Consider the following 24,271-nt stretch of genomic DNA (forward strand, 5'->3'; position numbering starts at 1 on the left):
AAATGAAAAAAAAGATGAAAATTTACTTACCCTCAGGACAAATTAGTTTCTTTGTTGGAACAGATTGAAGACGTTTAACATTACTTCACTTGCAGGCCTGACAGGGAGTACATTTATTTATTTTTGGATGAACTATTCTTTAAAAGTGCTCTGGATGATTTTGACGGGATTGACAGTTCAGGCTCACATGATTACAATTTTTCTTATGACACTTTTTGACTCAAACATCTACTTCTTAACACACCTTTTTTTTGTTAACATTGGAAAAAGACTTGACCTAAGTTTGCCATACACACAGTCCCTGCCTAAACAGAAACTCGTGGCCAACAAAATGTTTTACCTCCCAGTGCCTGGGCCTTGACTGACAGCTGTCATGTCTTCGCCACACTCGACATATTTGTCAGAAGCCATCTCCATGATGGACTTTATCAGAGGGGCTTTCCCTGTGATGAGACACATGCACGCGCACAGGCGCACACGCGCGCACACACGCACACACACACACACACACACACACACACACACACACACACACACACACACACACACACACACACAATGAGACCTGAAGGGAAGATCAATGAATCCATGCAACCCCTAAGGAGCAACTGGGATTGTGAATGTGATATGATTTATTTATTACTGCAGAGGAAATAAGAGAGAAATGCTTAGTTCTTAATTTATTTAATTTGACCGTTTATGAATTTTAGGGGGGAAAAAATTGGTATAGCTGCCACATTTGTAGACCCATTAAATTTAAAATATATTAAAATAGCATAATGAAATTTGAATCCTTTTTGTCTTTTATATTAAAGAAAGATTTTATAAATCTTTTTTTTCTGTTGTTGTTAATCAAAGCTAGTTTTTAAGAGTCATGCGTCTCCTATAATAACATACTCAGCACAATTCATTCTTCATTCACAGGTTTTGATGCCAAGATTAGCCACTAGTGTCCTCTGTTGCATGCTGGGAATGGGGTAACAGTGTCAATGCTTCCCGCCTCTACTCCCTTTACAGCCCAATCTGCTGTCTGCGGCCTCTCCACCTCATCAATGCACCTGGCGTTATATTTGACGTAGCACTGATTCATGGCCCTCTGCCCACAATCAACCAGCATAAATTATTCTTATTTACTCTCACAGTGATTAAGATGCTGTCACATAATGTCACTCAAGCATATTTTTATAGATCAAATGAAAATTGGCATCAAGGAAAAGCAGGTCAAGTTCATCAATTAAAAGAGGTGCTTTTTATTTATTTATATATTTACTCACTTCTCTCCCTCTCTCTCTCTCTTTTCTCCCCCTCTCACACCAAATGGACTGGTACACATAAAGTGCTCTATGAGTGATTGATTTTAGTATTAATCTTCCATAAAGCATAACACACTTTTGCATGAGTAATCACAATGGCAAATATTGACACAGCACAATTGCTCAAACCAAATGTATCTTAAGAGTTCCAGTGGAGAGTACTGTAGATGCTTTAGAAAAATGTTCATGCTGTTCACATTTTTCCTTTCAAGGGACAGTTTAACCAAAAATGGAAATTCTGGCATTGTTTACTCTGTTAGCTTAAGTCTTGATTCTGTAGAACACAAAAGATGCATTTTGGAAGAATGTCTTGGCTACTCTTTTCAGTGAGAGGATGAATAAGAACTGTGTCTGAAAAACTTAAATCGCAAAAAACGCAATGAAGTATTGTTTATCTACATGTAGAGTGGCAAAAAGGTGGAAAATGTCCAGTCAAATAAGAAAACTTAAGATTTTTTGGAATCCTCCATGGATTCCCAGACATTTTCCACCCCTTGCAACCCTTTTTAAATGTATATGAATAATTTCTATAAAGATATAAGTCAGTGAGTCATGCCTTATATTTGCTACATTACATTTTTAAATGTTAATTGAATCATTTAATGTTATTGAAAGACCTCTCCTGTGCTCACAAAGGCTGCATTTGTTAAATTAATATACAGTAAAAAGAGTGATACTGTGTAATATTATAACAATTTAAAATAACTGTTGTGTAACTAGTGGAATATATTTTAAAATGTAATGTATTCCTTTGAAGAAAAGCTGAATTTTATAGAATTCAGAATTCAATTCAGAAATCATTCTAACATGCTGATTTGATTTTAACAGTTCTTGCTGTTATCCATGTTGAAAACATACATATTATATATATATATATATATATATATATATATATATATATATATATATATATATATATATATACACACAAGTGCACACACACAACACAACACAACATAAATGCACTGTATAAAATAGGTATATACATACAAAAGTTTTGTACATAAATTTATATAAATACACACACATATTTAATTTTCAATACGTTCATAGGAAAAACCTATCAAAGATATTTCATGAGGTCAAGGCTATTTGTAGAAGGACTGTTCTTTTTTATAAAAGCCCCCTGACAGGGCCAGAAATGAAAGCGTTAAAAATCTACGATCCTCAGAGCACGTGTCCGCGGAAAAAGAATGAGGTTCACCGAATGTTTTAAAGATAAAAAAAATGCAATAGAAGAGAATGAGGGAAAGAGGAGAAGTTGAATATATATTTCACATGATAAGAGAAAAGATGAAGCAGAGGAAAAAAAGATTCTATTACCGTGGCGACAGTTACAAACCTGCCCTTGTGTGGAGTAGCCTCTGCTGAAAAGATTGATGCAATGAGTTGTGACCTTGGCTTGGAGCTGAAACTGGTGATGTATGTATGAGCATCTCCTTGCTAAATGGACCCAGATTTGTTGCGCTAATATACATGGAAGCCCAGTACCAAACTCACCACGGCGATAAATCAGCAGCCATTTTAGGTGTCATCTCTGGTTTATATTCCTCTTCTGTTTCTATTGCTCTAATCCATGTCACTAGCGTCATTTGAAACCAAACGGCATTATATTACTCTGTCGTCGCTGAGTTAATCCCAGCGGTACATTAGGAGCATGGGAATTCACGTTTAAACACATCGCAAAGAGTGACCATCTTCTTAATGTTTGTACAGTACATCTACGTTAACTTCACCAACATTAGGCATCTAGCATGTTATTTCATTCTGGAGTATCAAACTCATCTGAACCCTTTTTTTTTTTACCTGACTTGACCGTGAACAACCTGAAATGCTTTTTAGTGTTGTTACACCACAACAAAACAGCGGCCCAGACGTGAGACCCAGAGGTAAACAAGGTTAGTCCCACACATTGATATATGCTTGCTATTCTAATTCACCCAATTGAGTTGCAGGAGACTTATGGAGGGGGTTATAGAAGAAAGCGTGTGCGCTCTGCTTCTCTTTCTTCCACTTACCCTTCTTGTCCTGTTCTGTGCTTTTGAAAGGGCCAGCCACTTTTCCTCACAACCTTTCTTTTTTAAATTCCTCCTCCGCTAGAGATGGGCGCTGCAGCACAGGGCTCTGTTTGATGACCTTTCAGTCTGTTTACATGTTTCTGTGGAGAAGGTAACCTTTTGCTCCCGGTGTTTTTCTGTAATGGAATGGTAGACTGGTGAAAAGATGAAAACGGAGAATGTATTGCCATGCTTGAATTAGAATTTCAAAACACGCGAAAAACAGTATGAAATATATTTATTTCTCGCTAAAAAAGATGAAATCTTAAAATAAGCTGCTGCAAAAATATTGATTAGTAGTCGTTACAAAATAAAAAAGTGTTTTGCAAGAGATATTGTAATATGTTTACCATAGTCTTGATACTTAGTTAAGTTAATTTACTTAGAATAAAACTCCACTGTTTTATGAAATATAGTCATACAAATTGTAATCGTTCAGATCGGTCTGTCCATAATGATAGCTCAGAGTTCAGAGTACCTCATTACACTCATTCAGAACAGTGTTCTTGATATTTGCAGTGATCCCTGCCTGCTCCGGCATTTGTAATTGAATGACACTTCACACCCATTTTAAACTCTAGCTAATCATGAGTGATCCTAACAAAGGCCACAGCTGGCTCAGATGTGTGCTCTCTCGCACGTTTATTTCTCATAGAAAAAGTATAGTTCTTGATATGGCAAATTTGAAGCATCAAACACTGAAGATAAATATTTGTATCTTTCATTTAATTGCTTTTCAAAATGCATACTGTCAGTCCGTAATACATTTAAAGGGAAAAACATATAGAGAATTTTTTACAATTATAATCAGTCCATGTATTATTATTATTATTATTGTTAATGGCTTTAAACATATATATATATATATATATATATATATATATATATATATATATATATATATATATATATATATATATTATTAGTATAAATTACAAACATTAAATAAAATTTATTCTAGTCAATTTTTAGTCAATTTAATTCAGTAATTCATTGCTTCATAAAACTATTAACTTAATGGCCCTAGATTTATGAATGGTAGTGATTGTGTGTATATATATAATGAGAAATTCAATCATATGTAATTTTTGTGCAAGGGTCCTTTATGAAGGGATTTGGTTGCTCGCTCTCATATGGATCAGCCTTATGTTAGTTTTCATATTGCCCTTCAAGGGTGCAAATCCAGCATTTGGAAATCACCCTATATTAAGAAAGCATAATGATGGATCTTATCACTGTAAGACTCATTCAATTCAGCTTATGTTTTAATGAAATGTTTGATTCATATATATCTTCTCTTGACATCCCTGGCCCGAAATGTAACCGTCAAAGCCATCACCTGAAATAGATCAATCATTATTCTATTCAAGTCTGTAATGATGCGTTTGGCTATTGTGAGTGTCCCCGTTATCTATGACACAGAGGTCAGAGAGGGACGGCCCGTCTCTACCAGCTCTCTACCGCAGCTGCCACATGTCGTATGAAATTGTGCATATCACCAAAATCATCCTCTTTCCCCCTCTTTCTTTTGGGCCGCCACTACTTGTATCCAGGCAGAGAGTCAGATTCATTTAATCAGCTCAAACAGTGTCCCATTCACTCTGTATTACCAATTCTGCCTCCAGATCTCTTATCAGCGCGATGTATGTACGGATGGAGGCGGCATCCTCACACGCTACAAATGAATGAATTATTGGACATGTGGTATTGGGAAGCGATAGATACAGAAATTCGAGCCCTGTAATATGTTTGCTTTCCCGGCCTTATCATTTCAGACAAAAATGCTGCTTATCAGCCAACCCCGCTCACAACCCACTGAATGTAAAGCTGTTTCCTCACACAGTCTCCTCCTGTCAAGAGCTTATTATTGCCTGATCTTTGTCTGGAGAGAGTAAATGAAATGTGTATATTATTTCATTGCACATTAGGGCGCTAAGACATATATGTACACACTTCCATTCAAAAGTTTGGGGTCAGTAAGTTTTAGTTTTTTCAAATTATTCAGAGTAAATGAATTGATGAAAAACGTGACATTTATAATGTTACACAAAATTCCTATTTTAAATAAATACTGTAATCAAAAAATCCTGAAAAATGTGTCAAGGTTATATTAAACAGCACAGCTGTTTTTAACATTAATAATAAAAAGAAATACTTCTTGAGCAGCGAATCATCATATTAGGTTTTTTGAAAGATGTGAGCTGCTGTATTTTGTACTTTGCCATTACTGGAATACATATTATAAAGAAAACAGTTATTTTAAATTGTAATTATACAGTATGTCCTACCTAGTCTCATGGCAAAAACACACCTTGGTGCACTTTTTAGTGAGACACAAAATTATTTTTTTATATCGTTTTTATATCAGTTTTTGTTAACACTATCGGGTAGGTTTAAGGGTTGGTTTTGGTGTAGGGCATATTTCCAACATGATAGAGCATTAACTTTTAACAACAGTCCGAGGATATTTTCATTGTGAACTGCCGCAAAACATACCTATACCAATGTACTGAAAATGTGCCAGGGTTCACATACTGAGCCTGTGTTTTAATGCCACTTCTTTTTGAAACTGCAGTGAAACGTGCAGTAAGGCATGTAAAAAGGGTGTTGCACAAGAAGTGTACAGAGGTACATCATTTTATGAGAACAGGTAGAGTATGTCACTATCACAGTTTTTCAACCAATTAAACACAGAATTGACGAGTATAAAAAAGCATATTTAAAAAAAAAAACATTTGAATACTGGTCTCTATTTTGCCTTAGTTTCTTGTGTAAAATTAAAGAAGAAAAAAAAGAGATTATCTATGGTTTATAATCTATGATTATTTATGGTTTTTATCTATTTATTATCTATGGTAGAAAATCTCTTTTTTAATCTAATTTTCCAAGAGAAACAACTGAGATATTAAATAGATCTCATTTGTGTTTCTGTTTTTTCCTTTTTACAAACAGTTTTATAACTTGCTGGAAATGAGCTAATAGCTATATTAAATAAATGTAGTTTGTTTGCACGTGTAACGCAAAAGCAGCACCTACTGAGCCGCTGAGGCCGACAACACTGAAGGACAGCGGGAGTTTGACGTGACGTCAGCAGGTAGAGATGTCCTGTTGGCCCTTGTCAGGCTCTTCAACATCAAAACTAAAGCGCAGAGAGAGAAAGGAAAAAAGAGAGAAAGAGCACAGGTATTACTTTGTAGTGAAGACAGTATAAGGACTGAATCAAGACTTGTTGTCTCTCTCCCAAAGCATCTGCACAGTGATGGTGTGACAGTTCTGTTATAGGACATTTAATATAGAGTTTGTCCCTAAACAAAACCTCGGGCCCATGAGTCTGGCCAGTCTTAGCCAGGCCGATTTTAATCACCTGGAATTAAATAACTGCACTTTACAACAGCGCTACATCTGACAGCACTCATTACAAGAGGATCACTCCGCAAAATCCCTCAAGTGAAGTGATGAGAGGAGAGGATACGAGACGAGATGAAAAAGAGAAAAACTTTTTTTTAAATTAATTTGTCACAACATAGGACATTTACAGTTTATTACAGTTTATTCACAGGACCTAAACATATACTGAATCTTAATATATATATATATATATATATATATATATATTAAAAAAAAAAAGAAAATGAATCAGCAAGGATTAAATTTAAATTAAATTTAAATTTACCTAATTTGATAGCAAATATATTTCTAATGTTACAAAAGATTTATATGTAAAATAAACATTATTTTAAAAGATTCCTTTAATAGTTTCCACGCTAAAAAAAAATTAAGCAGCATAATAATTGTAACTGTTTTATCATTTTTTATTTTAATATGCACTAAATTAGCATAAGAGAATGATTTCTGAAGGATCATGTGATATTAAAATTCAGCCATCACAGGAATAAACTACATTTTAAAATACATTAAAATTGAAAAGCTATTTTAAATTGCAATAATATTCCCCAATATTACTATTTGTAATACTTGTCGACGGATGATATTGTGCAGTTAAAGTCTTGGTCAGTCAGAAGGTAAAGATGGTACTAACGCAAACTCACACCACTCACTGATATGTCAACATGTGTTTGTGTTGGTTTTTTAATATATAAAAGCGCTTTACATAATTGCATTTTAACCCTAAAAATGATGCCTCTAACAGGAAACCGAAAGAATGAATGAAGAACCTCTACATCACATTAGCCCTGAAATCCTGAGTTTCGGTATTGTTTAGTTATCACAAAAAAATGGAGGTAACGTCCTATTTTCTGTCAACCTCTCCCTATTCTTCTTTTTTTTTCTTTCATAATGCTATGCATTGCTCCCCTGCACCCCAGATATCCTCCAAGATCTCATTCCTTTGTTGCAGTGGGGCTGAACACTATGTTAACCTAGTAATTGGCATCGGGCCTTCCCCATTATACGGCCCTCTATCGAGCCGTTCTACATGACTAGGTAAAGAAGATGGCATGAAGATTAATGAGGGCAGGCGAATACAGGAGGGGCTACCTCTCTCTCTCTCTCTCTCTCTCTCTCCTCAGCACTTTTTACAATGTGGAGATATCGGAAGTCAGGCACAAGCTGCCCGATTTCCCTCCGTCCACCCCCTCCCCTCGTTTCTTCCCTCCTCCCTCCATCGCCTGCTTTAACCTGTGAACTCTGGACCCCGTCCTCCTCTGTTCCTGGCCGCCAGCGCGTCCCCGGCTTTGATTGATGTCAGTCCAGCAGTCACTCTTTTCTTCCTTTTGATTTGAAGGGAAGAAGAAGGGGACCGGGGTGGAAAGGGAGGGGGGCCGCTCACTCCAAAATAGATTTTCCAACGCAATTGGTGGCGGCTGCCAGCGCAGCGGAGTGGCAGGGGAGCCCTTTATGCCGTTTCATTTAAAAAAGCCAAAAGGTAGCTGACGTGTTCATTCAGTGTGTGTGCCACTCTTGCTTTTGATGGGGTCTGCCCTGCTGCTAGCAGCGGCGTATCGTTCGCCTGCCTTTTATTTCACGTCTGGAGCCCGTGCAAAGAAACCATCAAGTGATCCGGAGTGGAAAAAAAATCGCTCCTGATGGATATCTACCATTGTTTTTTCTGTGTTCCCTATGGACACGTTATTATTCTGAAATGTAAAGATGGCTTCCATATTCACAACAGGCTATGATGAGCGCCGGTGTTATTGACAGACTCCGTAAATCACTTTAAGCGCTTCTTGCTCCAGTTTAGCAGACTTTTGCATCACAGGCGTGAGAGGAGGAAAGTGCGAGGTGTTCTGGCAATCAGATAAACTAGCTGCAGCTATCAAAAGATTGCAATAACACTGAGCACCGCCATAAAACTGAGTGCTGTCTGTGTGTGCATGGATGCGGCTGCTTGACAGACAGCAGTTGAACATCATGATTTATTTCTGCACCCCTGTCCTATTGATCCGCCGTGAGGGGTCTCAGAGTTCATATCTCTAGAGGGTCGCCCACCGATGAGCAGCACCTCTCCTAGTGGCTTATGTTACCCCAACATGGGCGCATCAGAAAGGGTAATGGGGTTTGTGGATTAAAATAGCAGAGCGTTGATGATAATCGTGGAGGGTGATGCACCATGAAACCTGAGCTCAACCACGAGTGCACAAACAGAGTTAAATGAAATGGAATTGAAAACATGTGCTAACGAAACTGACCTGTTTTCTTCTTCTAATGATCTGTATACTATGTCATCTCAGGGTACTTTCCAATCAGCTTCACAGGGTTTCATCTGAAGTGAAATTTCAATCAAAGGTAGGCAAAATGCTCATTTTGAAGGGCACTTCACATAATTATATATCACTTTAGAGGAAGCGGAAAAAGAAATGTACTCTTTATTCAGTGACTTTTACTGCAATTTCTAGGTAGATTTAAGTTTAAATGTACGATGATGATTCATTTAAATTTATTAACAATAAAATCACATTTATTTTCATAGTAAACACCGCAATACTACCATTGAATGCATGAGGTTTAAGAATTTAAGTTAATTATTCTTAATATGTTAATTATAAATTCCATACACAAGCCTTTATGTTTTTGAAAGAAGTTTTCACCAAGGCTGCATTTACTTGATCAAACATATATTAAAATAAATAAATAATAATAATAATCAATAGTATTGTTGTTTTTGTTTGTGTGATGGTAAAGCTGAATTAATAATTCAATAAATATTATCAGTGTTTTGCTGCATATTTTTTAAAAACCATAAAACTATTTTCACAACGAATACAAAGTTCAAAAACGCCATTCATTTAAAATATACATTAAAATATGTTACTTTCCCTTTTGATAAATGTAATGTACACTGGCTGAATATAAGTTTTCATTTCTTTCAAAAAGAAAAAAATGACTAATTGCTAACTTTTGAAAGTAGTGCTCAAGTCATGTTATTTATTATACAGTGATTATTTACTTTTTTTACACAGATGTATTTTGTCATCATACCTGAAACTCATAATCTGCACAAGTACTGTCAGGTGAATTAAACTTCTTTCCTGTGCTTTCAGTGCGTAGGATGCAATGAACACCGCATAAGGATCCTGTAAATCAGAACGCAGCGTTATTCTTCAAATTTCAATCCCCAATACAACTGACATTTCTTAATTGGGTTGGCATAAGCAGAAAAAAATCCACAAATGTAGCTAAACAGACTCAAAGTGAGTAGATAATCAATGAGAACAAGCTGCAATCTAAAACAACATCTTTTTGATTACCATTATGTAATAAAAACAATTATGCTTCATTCTTCCACTGGCATCTCTTTCAAGTTTTTGTGTAATTGAATACAAGGACCCTGTTTCATTGGGTTTTAATCATAAAAGAAAACTCTGACACATAAGGGCAACCAATCATATGCCCGCATATTGCCTCATCCCTTTTAACAAATATGTTTCATAGCCCTATTAAAAGGGGTCTTCATCTGTCCTGTCAAAAGGCAGTCCAGCCGGGTTTTTTACTTTAATTACACTACTCAATTAAAAAAAATAAATATGTGTGAGATAGAGCAAGAGAGAAAGAGGGAGAGAGAGACCCTCTTCAGTGGGTGCATTCTGATTCGCCTCTCCTTGGGTTTGAGTGGAGATGACATTTACAAGGCTCGCCTTTCAGGCAGACAATGGCGTGATTGATGAGGTGCAGACGCTATGAAGGAGGCCGATTGCCATGTGGAAGCAGTGCTTAGTGCACTTTGATTTATTTATCATCTGTTTCTAAAACAAGGCTGCCTGCCTCTGCCTGGCCCCTAAACCGCTAGGTGGGGACTAGAGAGGTGTAAGGCAGCCTTGGTGAAAAAACGCGTGTGTGTGTGTGTGTGTGTGAGACAGAGAGAGAGAATGTGTTGATTCACAGTTTGAGGCGGGCAGAGTTTGGTTTATGTGTACTTATGTTTTTTTCTCTCACTTTGTGTCATTCAGTGATGGATTAACATCAACCAAAGTGTCCAGCTCAATGAAATGATATAACTTACTAAACAATGTACATTTTTATTTACTGCTACAGACATAAAATACTTTTTGGGAAGTCTGCATGTCCTACAGTGAGACATGTTTCATCTTTATTATTATTAGTGCTATTAATAATAATGATGATGATGATTATATTTAATATAATTATTTTAAAGCAGCATTAATTGCAGCATCAATAATAATAATTGCATGATGATATATTTTATTTTAATGGAGCGTTAATAAAGTGGCTAATTTTGTGCGTCAGTTTACAATGAACTAGCAAAAACGAAAAAAAGTAAAAAAATATACACTCATTTTATACATTCATTCAGAATTTATTCTAAAATGATGAGGCTGGCTAAACATTCATGTTAAAAAGTCCATGAGTATGTTGCAGATCGATTATCTATTAACTGGTGTAAAACCTTATTATTTTAGTACCACAAAGCAAAGAAAGGAAAACAGTACAGAAAATGGCTGAAATGTGTTTCAATGAAAGCATAATATTCCTAAAACTTCCATCCTCCCTTTACGCTGCACTCGAGATAAAATGCTTTCCAATGTCTAAAAATAAATAATGATAATCCAGTAAAAACCGCAGGTCTTTGTCAGGACAATCATCGTGCTTTCTCAGGGCAGACGGAGACTCGTAAAAACAGGGTATTTTGAAAATGAATGGAAGCGTGTTAGCAGGAGTGCATCGTAGGAAAATAATGTGCCGTTTTCTTGATGGACAGCGCGTTTCAACCAGGGTTTATGTACACACTACAGCCAATGAGGCTGAAAAAGCAGCAGGAGGATGTGATGGATCTGTTATTGTCTTTCAGACCCCCCATCTATCTGTAGTGGTCAGGGATGTGCTCTTAAAACACAGCAATGTTTTTAACGTATCACCCAGTGAGCACTGTGGATATAACTCAGAAATTGTCCGTTCTCTTGATTATATGCAGATAGTCACTTTAAACCATGACAGGCATGTGATCACGTCAGATGATATTATAAAGGATGTTTATAATGTTTCCTACATACACATAAAGTGTGTAGGATGTATCCTAAGGGGCTGAATATGATTGAGTCTAACTTGTCTTTTAAGAATTCTTATTTAAATGTCATATGCATATGTTTTTGCAAGGTTTTTCTGAGTAATATTATAGTATGCAGCCTATTCAAGATATACATAGTTGTTCAATCATTTTTGTCATTTTCATATATATTTAAACTCCAATGTAAGTTTGCAAGATTTTAAACACAATTAGTTCATTTATTGATTAATTTAGTTAAAATCATCAAAAACACTTGCAATGCAATACCCTATAACCACATTTGAGCAGTGCTCTCTATTTCTTCTCATATTTTTTGTATATTTTTTCTAATTATGAAATAATTACCTTTTTTCCTAAAATTATATTTTTAGCACTTTTAACTAGGAAAAAAGGACTTGCTCCAAACCAAGCAGAATAATCTTCACAGTAATGTTGTCTTTTTCTATTTTCTTAGAGCATTGTAAGCTTTCTTTAAAACTCATGATCGCAATTTTAATTATATTCTGAAATACTCCAGCTCTCTCGTGTTTCACTATTTCCAATTAAACTGTACTTGTAGCAATTTACCCAGCATCTTTTTAGGACATTGACCACATTTTTTGTGAAGGTGTTCAGAGGCAACGAGGAGATTTAAATCATTCATAATCTGTCTTGAGAAATTAGCTTGCCTTTTCAAATTTCCAAGGATGACATGCTACAGTTCATTACTTGTTTACAGCGACTACAGTATTGCCTCATCTCAATTAAAAATGACTTACTGATGTTCCTTATAAACCACACAGCCATGAAGTCCTGATCATTAAATAGAAACTAATTCTCACTGTACAGTGAACAACCTGAGAGACTAGCATGACAGCTAATTAAAATGTGTAAGACTTTAATAAACAGCAAAACAAATAATGCATTGTCTGCATTAGAAAGGGAAAAAAAAAACTTTTAATTGCACTGAGGAATATCAGTCTGCAGAATCAAACCATACGTCAACTGTCAAGCCTCAACAATGGCGAATCTGCAGGAATAATTCAATCTTGATGGGTAAAGTGTGCAGATAGCGCTTCGTCTACACAGAGCACTGGACCAAGATTCAGACTAATTTAAACTTGAAAAGCGCCAGGAAAATAAAATGATCCGAGTTACATCTTTTAATGAAACAGGGGGGTTGGGGGAGGAATTAATTTTTTCATTCACTTGCACCGAGACACGGGAGCTGCGTCTCCATAGCGTAGACGTTAAGAACAATGGGTGGTCGACTTTCATCAAAAAGACAAGCCTGGTAATGAATCCATACTCCCTTTAATGAGGATACACATAAAAAGGCTTGTCAGAGTTAATGAAAAACTACTCTCTACACGCTCCTGTATGACAGCAATGGAAGATAGCGGCCTTTGAATGGTCATCATCATCCATTTCAACAAGCCTATTTTTACCACTGCTCAGGACACTTGATCTTTTGTTGCTCGTCATTGCATTAGTTAAATGGAATCGTTCACGCGGGGAACACACACGGTTTCGCGGCTCTTATCTGTCTGCTTTTCAGAAAGGCAGAATAGAAAAGCGTCTTGATTGGAACATATTGAGAAGGGAAGGTGCATTGAGACCCAGTGGAGCATGAGTGCCCCTTGCAGATACCTGCAAATGTCTAATCACAGCGCTCTGATGAACCTTGCCTCTGACAGGCCTCTTGCCTGCCCTCCGACGTGTAACACCACACACTTCATGGGGGAATTATGCTGTGGAGGTCTAACTCCATGAGCAATGGAGCTTGACTGAGACAGTGTGACTGTAATGGAGCAGGACAATTGATGGTGCGTCTCCTTGCTAAAAGTGTCCGTCAGTCCCAAATTCTGATGCCGGGACAGCACGGCAACCCGTCTCCGCGCTCACTTCCTGGTCAGCGAGCTGTAAGGGAGCTGGGGAACGAATGTTTGATTAACCCAATAGGAAGGTGATGGCAACGGTAGAGAGGGAGACACGCCGCAATTTGTTAGCTAAGCGTTGTCTGCGTGGCTGCTCCTCCCCAGCTGAGGTCTGAAGGGAGACGGGATGGAGAAGGGGTGTGGTGGGAGACAGATGCCTAACGACTCCCACGGGGCCCCGTTTCTGGCCCCTTATCTCATCCGCGGTTTGTGCAGGTTGCCATAGAAACGGCCTCTTGCACATAAAACCATGAACCTATTGTATTAGATAAACAGATATTAGTTGGATTTAGTTGGATTAGTTGTATTTGGCCATCGCATATAAAATCTTCAAAGGGAAATATTACAAAATTTGTAACTGGAAAGCATTCGACAAACCCCTTAGGTAAAAAAAATCCATAATGCACTTAAAGTGCTCTATTTTGTACTTAATATACTAATGATTCTTTAGTACTTCTTAGATAAATTTAAGATCAACTAAGTGTACTCAACTGTGCAATTTTGGGACAACATGAATACAAACTAAAATGCGCATTTAACATGCTATCACTGTATGTTAAAAAAATATATTTAGTCACCACTTGAGTGTACTGGTGTATGAAAGATGGGTTCAAGTTTACGTACAAGTGGTAACTAAATACATTACATATGACTTCTGAAGCAGATTGATGGGTTTTTGTAACAAAAATATTTATATTTTGAGAATTATCATTTAAATCACTGACTTCCAGCAACGGCTGTATTTGTATTTGTGAGAGAGTAAATCATGGGGTAATTTAAATTTTTTTGGCTGAACTATTCCTTTAAGTTTTTCTTAAGAATCATTTTTTAGTACAAAATTAGTGTGTGAAAATAGAGCACTTTAAGTACATTAAGGAAATGTACTTTTTATGATCTATTTAGGAATTAAGTGACTGGCTGTGTCTAAAACAGCATATTCTCATACATCTTTTGAACAAGTTAGTATTTGCAGCTGTTAAAAAGAATGTTCTATGTAGTATGACAGTGGCAACATTACGTACAACTTTGTCATGCTGTTATTGTCATGTGACCGTCACTTTAGTGCCATTCAAAAATCCTCACCCCTGGCCTTATGGGACATTGAAGTATCTGTTGAATTCACACTTGATAATCTCGCCAGAAGGTGTATGTCATCTGGGTACTGTTTAAGGAATGCTGTGAATTCCAAAATAAAATGCACAAAATAAAAGATTTTAGGGTTTGAAAATGGCAAAAATTCATATTAGAAAAGTGAAATAGAAAAAAATCTTAATGTAAATGTAAATGTTAGCATTTTATTTTTGTGCAATAGAAATAATAGCATTTTTATGTAATACTATTTTGGAATATTTTCACTGTTTTATATTGCATATTATTTGTTTTACAAATGATCTAAAAGTGCAAAATGCTATTATTGCAATTATTAATTATTTCAATTTTTACAGTCACAATTTAATAAAAACTTAACCACTACCTTACTAACTAGTAGTAAGCAGTAATTAGGAGTATACTGACGCAAACGTTGTGATTAATAGTTATACAGTAATATAACTGTGCCCTATCTGAGTGAGAACTGTGCCAAAAAAAAAAGCATGGCCGATAAAACCATTTTAAAAAAGACTGTCGCTATTGCTGAACAAGACTCAGGAAAATTATCAGATCTTCCTGTCACTAGTAATTGACAATATTGTGCCTAAAATGTAAATTATCCAATACTAACAACTTGTATATTGATCTTGTTACACAAAATCAATACCACATAACACTGAAATGTGGAATATCGATGATTTACAAAATTGTACCAGTTGCAATGGTGTCATAATGATCTCAAATTTATCAGCTTTGCACGTGAATATTAATTGCAAAACATGACCTTCACTGAAAATTGATTTTCTATAAGTAGCTAGCCACTAGCGATAGTTTTACTTTAGGATTACTGCTTACTGGTTTGCACAGTCCAAGCTAAAATAATATAACGGCATATAATAGGTGTAGATCGAGCAGGGGGACGCGTGGACCTGTCCTTCCTACTTTATCAAGTTTATTTAAGTTTTTAATAGCCGGAGTGTATAACTATAGATTTAAATTCAAAGAGACAGGATTGTTTTATTCGGACCAAGAATAAGGCGCCATATATGTATAAGTATATGTTTCATACTCCATTTTTTTTTTTACTGGTTGCTATTCCACTGACCTGCTATATAAAGTGCGTAGAATCAAACAATATGTGTTCCAACAAGTTACCATAGCAGTGATCTATATAACGTACGATTTTCTTCAGAATGAGGTACGCTTTGCTTCAGAGAACCTATAGAAAGTAAAAGCACAGGTTTTCCCTTTTTTTTCCTTATCTGTACAGACAGCTGTTTCTTCATCCTCCCTTCCCATCAAAACAGGAACATCTGGCGAAGCCACCTCCGCACAACAGTTAAACGTAAGGTTACCTTGGAGGCTGACAGCAGCTGAGCACAAACAAAAAAAAAGAGAACACTAATGCACACATGTTATTCTTTGTCTTAGAAACATACAGTTTTTGCGTTTGCCTAACATATAGTATAGCTCTTGCATTTCAGCAGACAATACATGATATACAAGTCTCCTAATTGGAGACACCTGAAAATACATTGGGCGGGAACCTTAATACTCATTACAGAGAGAGTTTACTAACAAGACAGTAAGGTCAGGGCATGCTAACAGGGGGTATCAATATAGTCAGGACATGATACAGTTTGTGGTTCATGTATTAAAATATGCATTCCTGCTGTTAATCACAGTATTAAGGTGAATGTGTCATGAATATGACAACACAGACAATGAAAGATTCTGACGCCCCGTATTCACTTTTTTTTTTTGATAAAAACAAAGGCAGGTTAAACATTTCACATTGAGCTGCTGATGTGATATAAAGTGAGTTGATTATATTAAAAGCAGCTGAATGATTTATTCTGTGGCAGGCAGAGAGAGGCCCGGGCTCTAAAGAGTTAATGAGAGACCTCTCACAGCCCTTATGACAGAAAAAGATGTTTACTTGAAATGACGTCAAATGGGCAAATTCATGTAGCATTTGCAATGAACAATTACTTAAATAATTGGTCCCCGCGCCAAAAGATTGATTGCATAAAAGCTGTTTTCGTTTGAAAATCCATTAGCGGGCACCATTTTTCCAGCACACTTTGACATCCTATGATTTTATTAATTTTTATTCCCAAAGATGCATGATTCTCTCGCTCTGGTCCTTTGCCCTTTGCAAAGAGCACAGTAAGAGAGGGAAAGAGAGGGAGGGAGAGATGAAGAGAGAGAAAGAGTACCACTTAGATGCCGTCATTGATTACGCCAACTATCAGGACCCTTGAATATAAAAGGTCTCCATTTGGGAATTGAGAAATCTCCGTATGCTAGCTTCCACTTGCTTGCAGGCCCTGCTGGTTGATTTACATTAGTATTCATTATTCTATTAACTGTTGAAGAAGCCGAGATTGTGATTGAATCTGAAAGCAAAGGTGTTTCGAGTTGCCCTTGTGGTTGAGCGAAAAAACCGCAGACTGACAGCGGCAGAAAGAAAGAAAGAAAGAAAGAAAGAGAGAAATGGAGGAAAAGCATGTTGCAAAACCACCTCGTACCTCTCCTCCTCATCATTCTTTGCTCTCTTCTCGTTCTTACTCATCGCAGACACCGTGCATACATTAACATACTAATTAAACCTCAATTAGTAGTTGCGCTGACTGTTCTTTTTTTATCAGTGAGATGTAAAATATGGATTGGACATTAGCAACACCAGAGGCTAATTTATCAAATGCTTTTCAAAGGAATTTTTTTAATTATTCAACAATTTCTGTACAGGGAATTTATGTTAACGATTGGTGTATCATAATGATGTTTAATTAACATGATGATGAAATGCCAAGGTTTTGGAACTTTGACCAGTCATTCTTCAAAGTACCGCTGTTTAAAGACAGTTTGAAGCCGAACGCGATCACGTGTGCGCATATAAATGCAGAAACGCGCCTAATGTCATTTAGCAAAGTAGGACATACCTGAATTAGCATGCTTGTTGGTCTTCGAACATATCATTTTAATTAAGGGTAGGTTATAGGTGTGAGATGTTCCTATTTGATACCTCTGACCTCTGGCAATAAAGCTGTTCCCTATGTCCGAACGATGACATAATTAAAGCATATAGAAAAGGCAAGGCTTAGTTTCATGGATAACTGTTGTCAATAAAATTGTCTCCTTACAACTTTTGCGAAAAAGTTAGCCACAATTAAATCACTTTTGCAAAGAAACCAGGAAGATAAACGATTATACTGCAATGCAAGTATTTGTTTTGCAGGATCATTGCAAGCAATTGCTAAAAAAGTTTTATTATGCACACTCTGGTTCAAAGATGCATTTTAATTTGTTAATATGCTAAGTTTGTAGGACATTCTACACCTGCATGTTAGCAAAGGTTTCAAATACTTTCAAAAAAACCTTTTTTCAAATATTATATATATATATATTTTTGTCAAATAATTGTGCTTTTTTAAAATAAAAACTGATGTAATATTTAAAACCACTGTATAATCATCATCATCATCGTTATATGTATTGTTTTTATTATTAAATAAAACATAATATTACTATTATAATATAATACTGTAAAATAAAGAGAATTCAATCATAAAAAATAAATAATAATAATAATAATAATAATAATAATAGCTTTTCATTTAGTACAACTGTAAAATTTAAATTCCAACATATATATGATAACAGCAATAAGTTATATCACAATTTCAGTTTGATCTTGATTATTTATGCTTATCTCCTTAATTTACATTGCGTAATTTACAAAAAAAAAAAAAGTTCAGATGCGTCACTTTTGTCATAATTCACCAAATATAAATGAACACAAAACAACTAAGTGTTAATTAAAGCCAGGCATTTGATACTGTACACAAATATAGATTTAGTTACTCTTAAGTGCTGGCTGTGATACTGTAAAGAAGGGTGTCTTTGACAAAGGAGCTTCTATGGTTTGACTTTGACAGGAAACTTTTGTGTCTCTCAGTGCCGCTGCATTATCATTTGTCTTCACCCCGTGAAGATGTCACTTCAGAAGCATGAGTGAGAACATGTACGCAGCGGACGTGCATGTTCATACACCATCCTGAGGATTGCGTCTGCATGTCCTCACTCTGATTAACTCTACCTTTTTTAGACAGTTATTAAAACTGAAGCTGCCTGCTAGACGTCGCATATTCTCCCAGAACGCAGCTGACTCTTGCGAGTGCTCTCGCCATCTTGAGGCCCCCGTCTGTTGTGCTGAAGAGACGGGGGCCACAGCCATCTGTTCCCTATCCTCCTCCTCCTCCTCTTTTTCCTTCTCTTCAGCCCCTACACCAAAGCTCCTCTCGCTCTCCTCCATCCATCCACCCCTCCTTCCCTCTCTTGCTCAAATTGTCTTTGCCTTCTCCTTGTAGGTCATGCAATATTCAAGCTCCCATATCTCAACCATCATGACTGAATGCCTCTTCTCTTTCGGTCCAGTGTCTGAATGTGACCAAGGGTCTTCTTCCGCCTTCCAGAATAAATTGTAACATTGTTAATGGAAGAAAGGCTTGTTCTTTTAAACCGTCTATTTACGCTAGACATTCTAGACAACTAAAGTAATATAGTTTAACTAACACTATGTTTGGGAAGCAAGTTTTTCACAACATCACAAGATAAAAGGTTATGGTAAACGAGGCATTACCATATAAAGACTTTTATCCTTAAGTACAAAACACAACTTTTTGGGAGCGAATTTCATTTGCACTACTAAACGGAGTGAAAAGAATAATCAAATCACTGATTTCAGGAAAAAAAACTTGTTACGTAGGCAATCAAAACATGTTGATATTTTATTGATTACAGGCTCAATGTTCTTATTATTAATTAATTCATATTAAAGGTTTTGAGAAAAATGTTACACAAGACAAAAATGTGAAATAAATATTAATTATATATAGATTATGTAAAAAAAAAAATACTTTAATAAAGGTTTGGGGTTTGAAATCAAAAATTTAATTTAGCAAGCAACTTGATCAAAGGTGACAGTAAAGACATTCATACTTCTAAAAAAGATTTTATATTTATATTTTCTGTTTGTCAAAAATCTTGAAAACAAAAATACTTAGCAGCGCAACTGGTTTCAACACTGAAAATGACAAGAATACTAAAGACTGAAAATTCAGCTTTCACTGGAATAAATTACATTTTGAATGTTTCATAAAACAGAGAACTTTTCTTCTATTCTTTTAAATTTTTTTACCAAATTTATTTTTGGTCAAAGAAATGCAGACTTTGTTGACCCCGATGTTTAAAGAATAGCATAAATACAAACTTTAATATTTCTAGCTGAATTTTTCACGTGTGAATTTAGTTTAAAAAAACAAACAGAACAGGATTTAGCACTTAGAAAAAAAGAGAAGACATCATATTTCTTGCAGCTGCAGTGGGCCACACTGATACACTCGTTCTCTCTCTTTTTGTGAAATGGAGAGACCAGCAGTGCAGTGTTAGAGCTGGTCTAGACATGTGAGTGAGCCCCTGTGTCTGTGGCCCCCCACAGCCGGGCTCCTCTCTCTGCCCGGGGGTCTGGGAAAGTAGGCCAGAGAACACAGTATCACTACCACTGCCTGTGAATGAGCTGAAATCTGTGCTTTGTCTTATTAGATTCAATAGCTGCATCTATAGGTGTTTTTAAATGCATTAGTGGATGAGGCAGTCTACTGTACTGTACAGTATGAAACTAAACTAAAAGGAGCCAGGAGACAGAAATGCTACAGAAAAAAAAATATGTTAAACAATTGTAATATTACAATTAAAATCAAACAAATCAACACACAATACTGTCAAATCCTATCCCTATTTTGTAATCATCTGATAACATATGCATTATGTCTACTTTATTATGTCTACTAGACACATATAATATTCACTACTGCCGAACGGATAATACTGATCTCTGACAAATATTATATTTCATGATTGTTTTTAAGCTATGCAAATACATTTGAATTTGTAGAAAATTTTATAGGTAATACTTGACAAATTTGTTTTGGCTGTAACATGAATAACAAAATAAAAGCTACTTATCAAAACATGTCATCTTTATAATATAAAGATTTTTCATACGCAATATAAATATATGATCTATAGACTATATGTACATCAAAATGTATAATACCTTTGGCTTTTATTGTAACCCCTTAAAAGGAAACATCTTTATTTTGTAAGTAAAAAAAAAAAAACTGGACTACACAATCATTCATTTTTAGACAAAGTACATATTTGTTTCTCAATTCAAATTGCTGTTCAAACACAGAGTATGTGTTGTGCTTGAATGGGATAGGTCACTGTACGCTGATTAATTGTGCCTCTGTGCTGGGTTGATTTTGCGAATAACCAGGTGGATTAGAGAGGTCAGAAATGCCCTGGTAAACATTAAAATTTTATCTTGCTACACATATCTGACAGTAGAAAAGACAGTGAGCATACATACACTGGAGGCCAAAGTCTCGCACGTCGTGCGTGTGAATATAAATTACTCATGTAGCTTTGCACAAACCGAATCCGAAAAGTACGCTGGGATGCTATTAATAATGAAGACGACAGGGCTCCATTTATTAAAATAGTGAAAAGTCATGTTTTCTCTGATGTGGCCTATTTAGGAAGGAGCAGCACTGGGAATAACATGGCCCGCCAATTGCCAACTGTTCAGTCCCGGCCCTAAGAGAGAACCGGTGAGAACGAGACGCTACAAAGAGCCTCAGCACAATCCAGCACTCCAGAGGCATCTTAAATCTTGGTGATGGGGACCAGTTTCAACACAAGTTCCTTTGCGCGCACTGGTTTATCTGGACTGCTCGCTCTTTCTTTCTCTGAGCTTTCTTTTTTCCTTTAAGTCTCTCTCTGTCATGCATGGATCTTACATTTTATTGTCCATGAAAATATTCAGTATATTTTTATGCCTTAAGCTATAAAGCGTAATGAAAGGGGAACACCCCACGGTGCATAAAATACTTGTACGTTTTTTCCTTTTTTTGCCGCCGTGCTGTAGACAGCTCTCTCACAAAAAGGCCAAAGGGTTTGGATTTTATCTTTTGATTCCCACATTAACCTTCCATTAAAAATTATCTATGTTATCGTCACCTCAAATTTCAGCTCGTAAATTGCCCTTTATGAGCCATCTTAAAGGAGAATTATCCTGATGTTATAGTTTAAGCAACATATGTTCCAATTTACTGACATCTACCAGATTTGACGCGACACCAGCCATCCATACACATCAGTGTCATTTGGTGGCACTAAATTGCCCCGCAATAAGTCGCCCCGTGGAATTTTTTGGTGATCAGGCAGCACATGGAGCTAGAAATTAATAGCCCGCAGCCTTTACAGGGGAGACAGGGCCAAATCAGCTCCTCTCCAAAAAACTGCTCCTCGTTCTCACAGACTGTCCCGTATGGTGCACAGTTTCCTTGTGGCACTTCTCTTTCTCTAACAGATAAAGGATTAAATGCTGAGACGTTTTTTATCTGTTTTGGACAGTCAGGTTGAACATTTTTTATTCGGGCTATCAAGTGATTAGCCAAATTAATGGCATGTCAGTTAACATGTAAATGCGAATGAATAAATGTAAATGTTAATATAGAACTAACAATAATTAGTTGCACTGCGTCTATAAAAAAAATAACAGAGGCAGATGCAGTCATTGAACTGAGATTACAAAAAGTGGCTCTGGAAGGCAATATATTGTTTGTCACTAAGATCTACAGTCCATGGGATCCGTTTTGTCATTGATTTTCTCGATCTGTCCGAAACAGACTTAGGGACCGTTCACAAAGGATGTGTTTTTGCATTCAATCTGTGATATTTGTAAAATGTTGGTCAGTTGTAAAGAGGATCTAGGATGTCTTGCCTCGCTGTATTTTAGCATTTAGACAGTTAAAATTTGCAGCATTTGAAAAATACACATATAACCACTGCATTCTTTTATATACTATAGTTTTTTTTCTCAGTAATGTGGTTTGTTTGGTTTACGCATTGTATATTTTATGGCATTGTTTTTATTATCAATTATTAATTGTATCGAATGAAGTAAATAAACTGACAATCCAAGTTATTGAGGTTTTTGGTACATATGTAAATCTTTTCCTTTCTAAAAACCAAGAACATTACATTTCCATTAGCTGATTCATTGGTAAATCTTAAAAAAAAACAAAGTGTTTTAATAGACTTCGGGGGCTCATAGTTTCAAATGAGACAAGACCCATAAAGTGGTCGTTTTGTAAATTTTTCGTTATTGCGCATGCAATCGGTCTGCTATAGTGATATTATAATGCATTGAATTAAAAATCTATTCCAGTTGGGTGACCTCACACTAAAAGGTGAACGGGTCAAAGGTTAGGGTCATTCTTATCCATTTCTCTGCTCTCATGCACAGCCCGGGACGGGTTCATGAGTAGGAGAGAAATAGGCGCTAAGCGAAATGAACCCTCACTGGACAGCTGAGGCAATAACCTGAATAGATGTCGCCTCCCAGTGCAATTAAACCCTCCCTGATTACACCTCCCTAGCTATCGATTGAAACTTTCACTTAATAACCACTAGCATGGTCTCTTATGGTAACCCAAGGTCCAGCCATCAAGAGTGGGACTGCTTGAGATTTATGTCCAATGGCTTAGTGACTCCTTAGGAGTCTGTGTCATTTCTTTATTCCAATGTGTAGAGTGGGACAAACTCAGCTTTTTACACCATGTTATTAAGAGTCAGACATCTGTAGACAACAGGATATTGTTTACCAAGTACAAAGATATATTGTATTTGAGTTTAGGTGTGGTGTTACATTATTAAGGACGTCGCATTAGTGTGTATCCTTTCTAATATTGTAGCCCCAAAGAACAATATATCTGTTGACATGCATAACTAATGCATAAGATATATATTACCATATACACACACATACACACACACACACACATATATATATATATATATATATATATATATATATATATATATATATATATATATACATACACACACACACACATATGTTAATATGAAAAAAATTGCAGTAAAGCAGTATGGTAATGAAACTCAAAATGTGGGCACAATGACTCAAGTGCACACAGACTATAACCAATAGAATTAAGAAAAGTGAAAAAGGCATGGCATAATCAAAAATTCATGCCATTTACACCCGTGAGGCAATTTTATTCAAAACAGTCAGTTTGCAATGTGTGTAAAAGCTTCTTGAGTCAGGTCCAAACAGCAAGACTGGCTCCAAAAGCAACATTACCTCCACGTAAGAAAATTCACCCTTCACAGCCCGCGTCTTCCCATCATACACCTGTTTGGCTGAGCGTGCCAGCTCGATCCCTGGACCGCCGCCGCTCACTCATGTGAGGAGAGCACAGGTTGTCCACGCTACTGCCCTCGGGCACTGCAATGTGTTCACAGCCCCGGCTGGGGAAAAGA

General features: G+C 36.3%; 1 long non-coding RNA gene across 1 annotated transcript; it reads right to left on the reverse strand.

Moving 5' to 3' along the window:
• Positions 1-2,300: 2,300 nt before the first annotated feature.
• On the reverse strand, positions 2,301-24,156 carry LOC122350933. The gene is made up of 5 exons (XR_006251654.1): positions 24,093-24,156; positions 9,809-9,903; positions 9,019-9,092; positions 6,407-6,509; positions 2,301-3,507 (listed from the first exon to the last, which is right to left on the reverse strand). It is a non-coding gene; the product is annotated as an uncharacterized LOC122350933 (long non-coding RNA).
• Positions 24,157-24,271: the final 115 nt, after the last annotated feature.

The sequence above is a fragment of the Puntigrus tetrazona genome, chromosome 8 (assembly GCF_018831695.1).
Source record: "Puntigrus tetrazona isolate hp1 chromosome 8, ASM1883169v1, whole genome shotgun sequence".
Lineage (NCBI taxonomy): Eukaryota > Metazoa > Chordata > Actinopteri > Cypriniformes > Cyprinidae > Puntigrus > Puntigrus tetrazona.